This window comes from Dermacentor variabilis, chromosome 5, assembly GCF_050947875.1.
Source record: "Dermacentor variabilis isolate Ectoservices chromosome 5, ASM5094787v1, whole genome shotgun sequence".
In the NCBI taxonomy this organism is placed as follows: Eukaryota; Metazoa; Arthropoda; class Arachnida; order Ixodida; family Ixodidae; genus Dermacentor; species Dermacentor variabilis.
In genome coordinates this window covers 24,175,479-24,188,602 of record NC_134572.1, presented here as the reverse complement: position 1 = coordinate 24,188,602, position 13,124 = coordinate 24,175,479, and the positions used below count along the sequence as shown (strand labels likewise).

At 44.6% G+C, this 13,124-nt stretch overlaps 2 protein-coding genes across 7 annotated transcripts in view; one reads left to right on the top strand and one right to left on the bottom strand.

Moving 5' to 3' along the window:
- LOC142582356 (uncharacterized) overlaps window positions 1–13,124 on the top strand; it is a 261,253-nt gene that overhangs the window by 59,228 nt on the left and 188,901 nt on the right. The gene's annotated exons all lie outside the window — the stretch shown is intronic.
- SPR (G protein-coupled sex peptide receptor) overlaps window positions 1–13,124 on the bottom strand; it is a 252,246-nt gene that overhangs the window by 171,435 nt on the left and 67,687 nt on the right. Inside the window, exon 1 of one of the 6 annotated variants that reach the window (XM_075691971.1) lies at window positions 12,281–13,085. The exons of 2 other annotated variants lie outside the window; for them this stretch is intronic. The gene's annotated coding sequence lies outside the window, so the exon portion shown is untranslated. Of the gene's footprint in view, window positions 1–12,280; window positions 13,086–13,124 lie in introns of those variants that run through there. 3 more of the 6 variants (XM_075691968.1, XM_075691975.1, XM_075691973.1) reach the window with 3 other exon arrangements.

Genomic DNA, 13,124 nt, shown 5'->3' with positions numbered 1-13,124 from the left:
GCGGTGCAATTTACAAGAAACATGCCCTTTTTTATGTATTGATTAGATAAGAACACCTATGTAACAAAAGGTTTCACGTGCTGCAGGACAAGTGTCACAAGATGTCGCTAACGGCCTTGTGACTGGCGTGTAAGTTTGCCGTAGCCGGGCACCTCTGTAAAAAATAATGCGCGTATAGACAAGCTAAAGCTTTATAAAGTATTCGTCAAAATGAATATTTCGCGCTCAGCGCATAGTTATTGCATTCTGCAAAGCCACAATGTTAGCCGCTATCATCATTATCACATTACCGTACGCATCGAGTGGGACACACAGCTAAAACGTCTTCGGTCATCGCGGTAAATTAGTACGGAACGGTAATACCGTACCGTATACCGCACTTACCGTAGCGTAATACGGCACTGCTAAATCTCTCTAGTAAGAAGGACAGCATATTGATAGCCCTCGCTTCGCGGGATATGTTTTTTCCTCATTGCTTATGCTTAGTTGTTCCTGCCGTCGTGGCATAGCGACCGACCCGTTGTTCCGCGCTTCTTTAAGAACTTTACCGTTTTCTACACTTAACTATTAACTGGCAAACTTGGGAAATCTAAGCAGGGGCAGCCTCTATCTCACACTTACAGATCAAAAGTTCATTTCCACAGCGCTTGTTGAAATACTTGTGATTTTCTTTCATTTCAGCTGGTCGTATGTGGTCCGGATGCCCGAGCAGTCTCTACACTAAAGGTGTATGCTGAAGCGCTCATTAAACGTGGATCGCCTCCCTCCTCCCCCCCCCCCCCCTTCCCTCTTTAGTTAATGCACTCGCGAAGGTCCATTTCACGAAAATTACCAGCGCGCTCTGGCTTTGAAAAATGAAGCCGATAAGTCTGGCTCCAATAGGGGGATAAGTAAGGAGACGGTCGCGTTCACTTCGATGTATCATTACCGCGGCGCTCGCTATCCTTGGTATAACTGGTCGTATCGAAGACATTGAAGTCCGCGCTATGGAAAGAAAGGAGTGGGAAAAGCAAAATAGCCAAAGAAATCTCGTGCCGGATAGCTCACTTTGTGGACAGAGTAATTAACGAACGTACTAGAGACGCAAGGTTCCGCAGAGAAGAGCTTGAGCACCGGCACTGGACCTTTTCCAGGATAACGTTTTTTTCCGTAAGTTTCTTCTGGTACTGGTTTTTTCAACATTTTTCTGCCACTCAAAACTTATGTTTACTTTAGGGGCCTTTATTTCAAAGAAAAATAAAACACTTCGGGAAGGGTTTGGCCATAGTTTGGTTGTAGCCGGGTCACCAAGTTAGGAAAACGCTTTCCGGAGATAATCAACGAGAAGAAAGGGCGTTCTTATGGCTTCTTATGATATTTCCGGAGAAAAGGATGACAAAAAATGATAGAAACGACCCGCCTGTAACATTGCTGTTCTTGTCTTTATTGTCTTTTATCACGATCTTTGTTGCTGCGTACCAGGTGACGTGTCCAGTTACACATCTCGTTCTTCTTCGTGGCACCACCATGCAGGTCAGGTAGAATAACGCAGGGACGCATCTTTTTCTCTATTTCGGTACTACTGGCAGCTCTTAGACGTCGTAAATCTAGCCCGCTACAAAATTTCACAGTTCAGAACATGACAAGCATACTATGATTAGCAGGGAATGATCAGTACGGGTCTGACATTAGTAGCAAAATGTTCTTTTCTTCTTTCTTTTTTTCTATATTTTGCCCACACTGCATCTATCTTCTTTTTTCTTCAATTGCCTTCCTGTAAGTAGTATTCTCAGAAATCTGGGATGTACTGGCTTTTCGTACGCAGAGATAGTTTATATTTAAGTTTTTAACCGCTTCCGCCGTTATTTGTCTCAGATTACATCTGTGTGCCCATTGAACTTCATCATCATCATCAGCCTGGTTACGCCCACTGCAAGGCAAAGGCCTCTCCCATACTTCTCCAACTACCCCAGTCATGTACTAATTGTGGCCATGTTGTCCCTGCAAGCTTCTTAATGTCATCCGCCCACCTAACTTTCTGCCGCCCCCTGCTACGCTTCCCTTCCCTTGGAATCCAGATGGTTACTCTTACTGACCATCGGTTATCTTCCCTACTCATTAGATGTCCTGTCCTTGCCCCCTTTTTTTTCTTGATTTCAACTAAGATGTCATTAACCCGCGTTTGTTCCCTCACCCAATCTGCTCTTTTCTTATCCATTAATGTTACACTCATCATTCTTTTTTCCATAGCTCGTTACGTCGTCCTCAATTTAAGCAGAACCCTTTTTGTAAGCCTCCAGGTTTCTACCCCATACGTGAGTACTGGTAAGACACAGCTGTTATACACTTTTCTCTTGAGGGATAGTGGCAACCTGCTGTTCATGATTTGAGAATGCCTGCCAAGGGCACCCCAGCCCATTCTTATTCTTCTGGTTATTTCAGTCTCATGATCCGGATCCGTTGTCACTACCTGCCCTAAGTAGACGTATTCCCTTACCACTTCCAGTGCCTCGCTAACTATGGTAAACTGCTGTTCTCTTCCGAGACTGTTAAACATTACTTTAGTTTTCTGCAGATGAATTTTCTGACCCACCCTTCTGCTTTGCCTCTCCAGGTCAGTGAGCATGCATTGCAATTGGTCTCCTAAGTTACTAAGCAAGGCAATATCATCAGCGAATCGCAAGTTGCTAAGGTATTCTCCATCAACTTTTATCCCCAATTCTTCCCACTCCAGGTCTCTGAATACCTCCTGTAAACACGCTGTGAATAGCATAGGAGAGATCGTATATCCCTGTCTGACGCCGTTCTTTATTAGGATTTTGTTGCTTTCTTTATGGAGGGCTACGGTGGCTGTGGAGCCGCTATAGATATCTTTCAGTGCTTTTACATATGGCTCATCTACACCTTGATTCCGTAATGCCTCCATGACTGCTGAGGTTTCGACTGAATCAAACGCTTTTTCGTAATCAATGAAAGCTACATATAAGGGTTGGTTATATTCCGTACATTTCTCTATCACCTGATTGATAGTGTGAATATGATCTATTGTTGAGTAGCCTTTACGGAATCCTGCCTGGTCCTTTGGTTGACAGAAGTCTAAGGTGTTCCTGATTCTATTTGTGATTAGCTTAGTAAATACTTTGTAGGCAACGGACAGTAAGCTGATCGGTCTATAATTTTTCAAGTCTTTGGCGCCCCTTTCTTATGGATTATTATTATGTTAGCGTTCTTCCAAGATTCCGGTACGCTCGAGGTCATGAGACATTGTGTATATAGGGTGGCCAGTCTTTCTAGAACAATTTTCCCACCATCCTTCAACAAATCTGCTGTTACCTGATCCTCCCCAGCTGCTTTCCCCCTTTGCATAGCTCCCAAGGCGTTCTTTACTTCTTCCGGCGTTACTTGTGGGATTTCAAATTCCTCTAGACTATTCTCTGTCACATTATCGTCGTTGGGACTACTGGTACTGTATAAATCTTTATAGAACTCCATTAAGCTTGATCTAATTAAGCTAATTCATATAATTAAACTTAATCTAATTAAGGTATAATCTCCATTGAGCTTAAGAACTAAATAATTTGGAAGTAAAGGAAATAATGCTGTATTTCAATCCCTTGCATAGCTTATTTTTTGCGATGTCGACAGTCAGGACTTTGTTTATATCTGAATAACTAAACCAGATAAAATGGGCTCCAAAGTAATCTAACAATGTAATGCGCAGTATTCTTCACATGTATACTTCAGGGCTTCTTTACTCCTTCACGCGAACCCATGCTGTGCGTTCTTCGCTACTGCTCTGAATAAAGATGCTTACTTTTATGAGAATCTGGGCATTCCCGCCTGCCTCATCGCCTGGAGTGCTACTCCAGGTACTAGGTGACCTTCATGGTATACACTGCGACCCCACAAATAGACGAACAGCTCCTACACGCACGGGCATGTTAATACACAATAAAGCTGATCACAACTTTTTATGACGTCTATACATTAGAAAAACCACCAGCGCTTTTCGTAGCGGGCAACGCGTGGACAGGTCTGTGCCACGCGCCAAGGAATAACCCGCAGCTCTAAGCTTGAGTGGCACGGCAAGTGTAATGAAGCATTTAGAAATTGTTTCTCTGTCAAGTACCTGCAGAACATGCTGTGGAACAAGTTCGCAGGGACATTGCCCACAAAGCACGCAGAAAAATCCATTCGCGGAAATTTTACACTGAATTCGGCCCTGAAATAGCTTTTTGATTTGAACCAGATTAGGTGGCGGTAATACTGTGTGATATAAATTTCTGTAACCTCTGGGTGGTTGTGTCAGAATGTTAAATAATTCATTTTTATACTGGCGGCGGAATGCGCAAACATGTTCTTGCAGGCCTTTCGTGGTAATCATTAATGAAAGCAGCTCGGTTAAAAACAATACGTGTCCGTCTAATAGAGTATTTTTTGTAGCCCATAGGCCTTCATGATAGACTTCATGAACACCGCCTGCTATAGCTGTATAGTGCACGCGGTTAAAATTGTTTGGGTGCTCCTGTCTGTTTCTGCTTCTCTCATATTACTCTTTCTTTTCTATTATCCCCGCACTCCTTCCCCACGCGCAGTGTAGGCAACGACAACTAGTAATGCTTACCCTGCCTGCCTTTCTATACATCTTTCTCCCTCGCTTTTTTTCTCGCTCTCTTGTTCTATCACCACTCATACGACACTTTCAGCTGCGGCTTGACGTTGCCTTCCTTATCGGGCGTTCGTCAGAATGTTTTAACAGGGCTGTATGCCATCAATAAATTAAAATATTGCGAAACACATGGAAATGAAAGAACACAGTTCTGTGACACACGATTCCTGGGTGTTTTCGCGCTATTTTTAACTCTTTAAGGCTGTACCGACTGCCCAAAACATGTACCCTCCTGGGCTAAATGTCATGCTTGTGTCTTAAGATGTGCACAACGAACACGTATTGTAACATTGCCCACGACTTGACTGGCGGAGGCGACTTGTGCGCAATGCATGGACACGACTGAGCGGCCGATCAGTGTCCATTCAGAAGACTCTTTCACTCCGACATCTTATATGTTCCTGCGGCACCGAAGTCACTCCCTTGCTTTTCAGAACAACGAAACGCGCGAACACATTTAATTACGTGATTGTGTTGTTGAGTCTACACGTGCTGATCGTGCCTTCGCTCCATGTTTCTCTTTCTTTCTCCCTTGCTTTTCTTTATCTCCCCTTCCCATTCGCTCAATTAGTTGAGGGCAGCGAACCGGATGCAGTCCTAGTATACCTGTCTACCTTCCTTTATGTATTTTACTTCATGCCACCAAAGTTATTTAGTGAATTAACTAATTAATTTATTTATTTATTAATAATAATTCATTCATTCGTTCAACATCTTTCATTGCTTTATTTCCGCTCTGTCTCTTTTGTTTTTCACCTTGTTGCCTACGCAACATGTTTTCCTCAACTGCTAGGGCATCGCGACTACCACACAAAGAGCTATCAGCGTTCCATGCATATTGACACTGCCCGTGCACGTCCGACAGCCGAGCCGGTCTAGTTTTGTCTAGAAGAATATTAGGGGAGGGGAGGGGGGGCGAAGAGGGGACCGCGATACAGTCACACTGTGGTTCAACACGCTTTCACAGAGCATGATGATGGGGAAAAATTCTATTGATATCTAGAAAGTTTAAATGAAAGCGGTGTGAGGTACAGAAACATGGTTTAATGTGATGTGGGGTGGGAGGGGAGAAGGGTCAATGTGGGTTTTCTGTATGACGTGAAAGGCGTTCATTCTCCTCAGACGACACGAAGATGAGTCGAGGGGATGCAATCACTGGAGGCGTAAATTTGAAGACGTCAAATGGAGTGATGTCTGAGAACCTGTCGGCATTTATCATGGCAGGCTAAATGCGATTTCTCCCTTGCCATGTTCTGCCAAATTTATCTCGGCCCAGGAAATGTGGCCGCCACTCCTCGCATTGCGTAATACTGTTTCGAATGGCTCCCACTGCAATGTAGCTGTTTGTGCGCTAACTGCGTGTTTGAGAACGTTAACCACAAGATCGTCCGCAATTTGTTATGTCTTATCAGGTTGTACCAGTGGGGAAGAAAACAGGCAGTGACAGAACTGTGAGTCACGAATCTATAGCTTTTGTGGGCATAATTCCGTACGGAAAAAACAAGTAACACTAAATGCATAACGATAGCGGTGAGAAATGTCATCGCTTGTCAAAATCTGATATCGTGGGCCAAGTCTGGTCGGTATTTGTACAAGTTTCATTGTGCATTGCGGATAAATAGCTCGTGCTGGCTTAACTTTGAGAAGGCACAACAAACAACATTCGCATCACCCGCACAATCTTATTAGACAAGACCATCTCTGCGACAACACTCAAAAATGTTCGATACCCGCCGCGATAGCTTAGTGGCTATGGCGTAGTGCTGCTGAGCTTTTTAAAAATTATGGGGTTTTACGTGCCAATATCACTTTCTCATTATGAGGCACGCCGTAGTGGAGCGCTCCGGAAATTTCGACCACCTGGGGTTCTTTAACGTGCATCTAAATCTAAGTACCACGGGTGTTTCCACATTTCGCCCCCATCGAAATGCGGCCGGCGTGGCCGGGATTCGATCCCGCGACCTCGTGCTCAGCAGCCCAACACCATAGCCACTGAGCACCCACGGCGGGTTGCTGAGCTTTAGGTCGCAGGTTCGTTCACCTTCTATGCTCTGTGCTCGCTTACTGAACCTTTTATAGACCAAGCCTACTAGGCTGTCATTTATTTTTCCAACTGGTAATTTTCCACTAAACTTTGTGCTTTGGGTACTGACTGAAACACCATTTCATTTATTTTCAGTTGGCCTACACCAGTGTGGCCATTTAAATAATGGGCTTTTGCCTTACTTTCATTTAATTTGTTTAGTATCCGAAGTTCTCTACTATACGGCTTGCCTTAAAACAGAAAATGAATTGACCCTAAATCATGAAAATATTTTCGGAATTTTTTATACAATGGGCGCGTCTTGCGCCGAGGGTGAAATCGATAACAACAAGAATACCGGGGGAAAACGGTATGACCGTAAAAAATGAATACAATGTGGGCGTCATAGTATTTATAGTAGTTGTAATGCTCCCTAATATATCCACCTATATATTAATAAGTAAATAAACTCGGAATTACGATCACAACTATTCATCATTGCGTCAACTTAACGAAAAACGTTTCCTAGATCGCAAATATTTCAGGAATGTGAGCTGCGCATTGTCGAATTAAGTTAGTCTTGCAACCTTAAGTAACGGTTGTGGCCCCCCTGTGTGCCTTTACCTTCTGAATACTACAACACATTGCACTCCATTAACAGGGTAAGTTTTCTTTTTTTAATGATCCTATGGACTCTTGTGAATCTTATGAAGCAATCTGTTCTTTCTTCTAAAGGATCGTTTGAAGTGCGCCGGCCTTATAGACCACTTACAGACGTTCTTTTTTCCCCCGTTCCCTTACACTAAGGGTAGGGTAGCGAACAGGACGCTCGTATGGTTGACCTCCCCGCCTTTCCTCTCCTTCCTTTCTCTCTCGCTGCAAGTGAGCTTAGAACTGCTTGGACCTTGCCACAGTGTGCTATCAACGGGCAAGTAATGGATAATGATCTCAGACCCAACAATTACACTAATTTGCATTACCCTTACGGCTTAAGTCATGGGCGCTTAGAGACAGGTGTGGATATTGCTGCCACTGGCAAAAAAGTACTCTCTCATGTTCAATGGCCCTTCAACGTGCGTGCCATTAAAAAAAATGTTGGGTCTTACTTCCCGCCTTATTCTTCTTTCGGTAACAGTCATAAGACATTAAATATGAGACGTGTTAGGAAGAATGCACGCCACGGAGAAGATATTTTGCTTTCACGTTCTCCAGGCGCCATCGTCGTTCCCGCTATTAAAATCTCGGCGGAAACAAAAAAGAAGGACAAGTTCTTTCTTTCCAGCTGCGTGCCTTAAATCCGCGCCGCATGGCAAAGAAGAACGCTGTCGAAATGTCGCAGTGTCAGGCGGCACCGTCTTAAGGCCAGACAACAGCTGCATAGATCGCAGCAGTCAACTAGCGGCGCGACAGATTCTTCGACAGCTCCGCTGCTATGCGCATCGCACTCCCAGTTTCAGAGGCGACCGATCGAGACTGTAGCATGGCGACAAGAGGAAGAAAGAACTTCTCGGTGGTCTTTTCCGTGTCGTACGACACTACTTTAAAATTAAAAGAATATATATACCATGCCGCCACTGGAATTTTAACAGTGCCAAACGTATATCGGCGACTGATTCAGCGCAACGTAAAACTTTCGGAACGCGTTAAGAGGGCATTAATTACACTTTTAAATATTTTTTTCATAAGCCGCAATATGTCATGCACTCTTCGAATGATCGTTTCAGAGGGCGCTGGTGGCTCTACAGAAAGGTGCCATAGGCTAAGCTGTCACTCAATGTGCAATTGCCAAAAGTTGACTACTTTTAACTGCTCTAGTTTGCTTCTCCTCGTCGTGTTACGCTTCCTGTGTAGTCACTAGAGTGTTTTAACCGGATGTTCCCCTCTGGTTAACCTCCCTACCTTTCCCCTTTCCTTTGTCTCCCTCTTGAGACCTTAAGTTGAATATGCCATGAGTAACAGCACACGCGAGCTCCAAATTTACACTGTAGTTTAACAGTAGCAACACTTAGAACTTCGCGTTTGCATCACGTACTGAGCTAAAAAAAAAAAAAAGAGAGAGAGAGAGAGAGAGAGAGAGATAGAGACCACAGAAAACCGGTGGCTTCAGGGACAATGGCGTTGCTTATACCGCTATCTCACAAGAAATGCACTCTTACATACTGTACTCCCCGTTAACTGTAAATCATAGATCAAACAGGATTTCGTTTCTGCTCAGCTGGCTTCGAACACAGTTTGAGATGTGACACACCTCTACTTTTAGTTTTGCAGTGTGGTTTTGAGCTTCCTGCTTCCTGTCATTTCATGTTATGTAATCAGTAGACCTTTGCTCCAACCTGTGAGCCACGCATAAGTCAGGAGGCTAACTTCCTGCCATGTATTTATTGTTGTAGTGGGATAAAAATGGTCTAACTTAAGAGGTTGTAAGCAGCATACGGCTTCGGCTACTTCGTTTCCCTTATATGCAAAAAAACTTATTTGCTTCAAAAATAGATTGATAGCCAACCTTACGTTGTTAGACTAGTGCACCACAACCATACAGATTGCTGGTCACAAAAAAAGAGAAGATATTCAATAAATAAAAAAAAAGAAGAGAACATGAGACTGAACGGAAAGCAAGGGTTCAAGCTGTGGCATGCCGACCGGGCTAGAAAAGCACTCCTGGCGAGATTTCTACGCTAAAGCAATCACAACAAGGCAGCTAAAACGCAGCGTGCAACATTTCCGCCAGAAAAATAAAAGGAAAAATAAATAAATACCACACGAAGAGAGGCCTTACTCTCAAAGTGTCAATTGCGCAATGCAAAATTAGGGAAAAGCGGCAGCAATGCTTAAAATGCTGCTGAAATGCGCACAATACTGAGCAGTCCACGTATTTACATAAGAAACTCGATGTATGATGAAACAAGTTGAACTTCATCACGCAGCATCGATAGGTTTCCGTCTTGAAGCGATTATAACAGCTGGAAAGTTCGTCAAGCGGGGCTTTCGCAATATTATGCTTTCTGAATGTACAGATCGAACTCTGTGCTGAAGCTGTATGACTTCTTTTTTAGGGCAATGAAAATAAAAGAAATATATTTAGTTACATATAATCGTGACATTTTGTGATACCCGCCGTGGTTGCTCAGTGGCTATGGTGTCGGGCTGCTGAGCACGAGGTCGCGGGATCGAATCCCGGCCACGGCGGCCGCATTTCGATGGGGGCGAAATGCGAAAACACCCGTGTGCTTAGATTTAGGTGCACGTTAAAGAACCCCAGGTGGTCGAAATTTCCGGAGTCCTCCACTACGGCGTGCCTCATAATCAGAAAGTGGTTTTGGCACGTAAAACCCCAAATATTATATTACATTTTGTGATTTCATTTAGTTTTCCACGTGACGAGGCGTAGACTATATGCAGCCGAAGAGCACTAGCCTATAATCTTACGTCTTCTTATTAAAAAATTATATCTACAATTTGTATTACGTTCCTCCCTGCTAATCATAGTCAGGAAAGAGGAATAAAAGGAACAAACCTCCGTATTATGGTCACCGCTGTTTATAATAGTTGTCATCTTTGAAACAATTACTCTTTTGTAAATTTTCATTATATCACTCGAGCGTCGACCTTTGAGAGCGCGAACGCCTAAGCACAGGGACGAAGTGGGTGAAAAAGAGGCGCAAGAAGAGAAAAATCTCTGCTGAAATTCGAAAAACTTGCGTGAAAGACTATGAAAATCCCCATAATGTACGCATATGTGTACACAATTTGTTTTGCCAGTTATGTTTGTAGTGCCAAGGAGAACAACAGACATTCAGGTACGAATCAATGAAACCTTGTGCTCGCCCATCATGGGTCCAGCTCAATTTAGTCTGCGAAGAAGTGGTATGGGGGGCCCATGAGCAGTCTAACAAAGGCGCTACCATGTTGGACAGCATGTAAAACCTGCCACGTTCCGCGAAGCAACGGTGGACGAAAAAAAGTTTTCCGTCTTCGTGATGCCTCAGGCAAATTGTTAACTTTTTTATATGGTTTCAGGGGGTGATTCAAGTTTCCCAAAAAACCTTCAACACGACTGACGGTGTCCTATATCAATATTTATTACTATGTAATTACACGGGCTCCACAGAAGATGAATAAAGACTCGTCCTATACCAATTTGAGAATTTCCTATGAAGTCTGCAGCATCTTGAAATAAAATTATATAAATTTCACAGGTCTATGATAAAAACATGAACAATTAAATTCTGGGGTTTTACGCGCCAAAATCGTGTACTGATAGTGTAGCATGCATTGTGGGCTGCTCCAGAATAATTTCTACTACCTACGGTTCTTTGAAGTGCACCCATTGCACGGTAGATGAGCGTCCTTCCTTACCCACCCCCTCGGCACGCGGCCTCCGCGGCCCGCATTTGAGGACGCGCCTTCGGGCTTAGCAGCGCAACGCCAAAGCCACAACGCCGCCGCTGCGGGTAGTGCGTATGGACGCGATAACGTTAAGGGCCCCGTGTCGCAAAAAATCCGGTGTCAGCGTCGGACGTCACTTCGTGAAAAATGATTCTGAACTACAACCCCGCAGGCCCTCCGCTTGGCGCAGAGGCGTCGTTACTGAACTAATTCCTCAAAGTAAAATGCGTAAGAAAAATCGTAAAGCACGACCTAAACACACCCTATAGACATGATAGCGCCGGATTATAATTTGAATATACCAGAAAACATCATTCTGTTACGCGAAAACTCAAACACAAATCCCTTTTCCGGCGTTTCTATACAGCTCACAGAGCGGCGCGGCCCGCTAGCTTGCTTGCAACAACACCATCGAGATTGCGCTCACCTCCGCGCACCCGCAAGACAGCTGCGGTTGCCAGGAAGCGTGACAAACAGTCAGGGATCTTAGAATGCTACCACGGTCCACTCTGAGAGGCGAAGTTTAAGCGTCTTTCGAACTTTTTTCACTGGTGCGTATTCTCACTGCTTAGTTTTGGGGCTAGTGCACATTTAGTGTCCAATTACTCTGTGGTCACAAACCTGGACTCCCTGTAGTCTCCCGTAGTTGGTGTTCTGAATATTTTCGCCGTTCGAGTTTCATTCCGTCGCGATGCGCAGAAAGAGAAAGAGAGAGAGGGGGAGAACTAAATGCATGGAAGTCACCTATGGTCGCGGCCGTATGGCTACCGTACACGTGAGGAAAGGAAACAAAGGCAAGAAGGAAGCGTGGAAGTACGTGCACCCACAGGCGCGTATGAATGTATACATATGATATAAGGTTGTCGTGCCTGCGGAATCTTACGAATTTTAATGTTCACAGGTTGCCACATACGTATATAGTATAATTATATTAGAGAGGCACAACAGCTAAAATTCAGGCAATCGCTCATTTCATACCTTTTTGTAGGGCCTACACATATTGAGCTGTTGGTGAAAGCTAGTATTGAAAGAGCTTTGTGGAATGCAAGATATGTTGGCTGCGGAGTGCCGCATAAGGAAGTCCCGTATTGCTGAGATGCGCCGCAGGACTCAGCAGAATTTTCAACGTTCACAATTGGAGACAAGCGAATTTTTCGCCTTCAGATGGTCTAACATTGACAGAGTCTACCCGTTCGTGAAAATAAAAATAGACGCTACATTACCTTCTCAAATAAGATCCCAGCAGTGTTGTAGGAGGAGAGATTCTTCAACGCTGTGTACAGCTCAGTATTCACACTTCAAAGCACAGGCATGCACACACCCACGTACGCAAAAACACGCACGCAAAAGCACGGGTGCAATCAAAAGCCACTCTGTCCTCTCCGTCGCCGCATGAAGACATCCAGGGAAAAAACGGCAGGTCTAGAATCACAGGCACGATCGCGAGCCCTTCTGGCTGCTCCACGTGCACACTTGATGTCTTCCCCCGAAGCGGAGACGCAGAATAAAACGCCCAAGAAGAGGCTTTCTGCCTTCCTGAGCTTAACGTGCCACCATGAATCAGCTAAACGGTTTGCGACAAGCACTGCGGTTCTGTGGTCAGTAAGACGACGAAAGCAGATCCCAAGTACAAAAATCCGTGCTCGCTGCTTCAGAAATGAGTCGTGTTGGCTCGACGGCGTCTGTCCTCAAGTTCTGCGACCGCGCGAAAGAACAAGTGCACTCGCAAGACACAGGCACGCAGCTGAGTTTCAGCCGCCCATCGAATGAATAAACGAAGAGAAAAAGAAGGCGACAGCAAACCGCGGAGATTTGCAAACACCGCGTAGCTTCTGCGCTCTTTACGAACGACACTTCTCTCATCCACCTCTACTCCACGGCGCCTCTCTCTCCTCTTCTTCTTTCGACGTTGTCATTCGCAGCTGCGTCGGTAAATCTTTCAGAAATTTCGACTCTTCTCCTTGTACTACCGCCTTCCCTCGATTTGGTATGCTGGCTTTTGCGTTTTTGGACTCTCGCTCCTCATGGCTGCCCTTGTTTTTACACGCGCCGTTTTCCTCTGTTTTG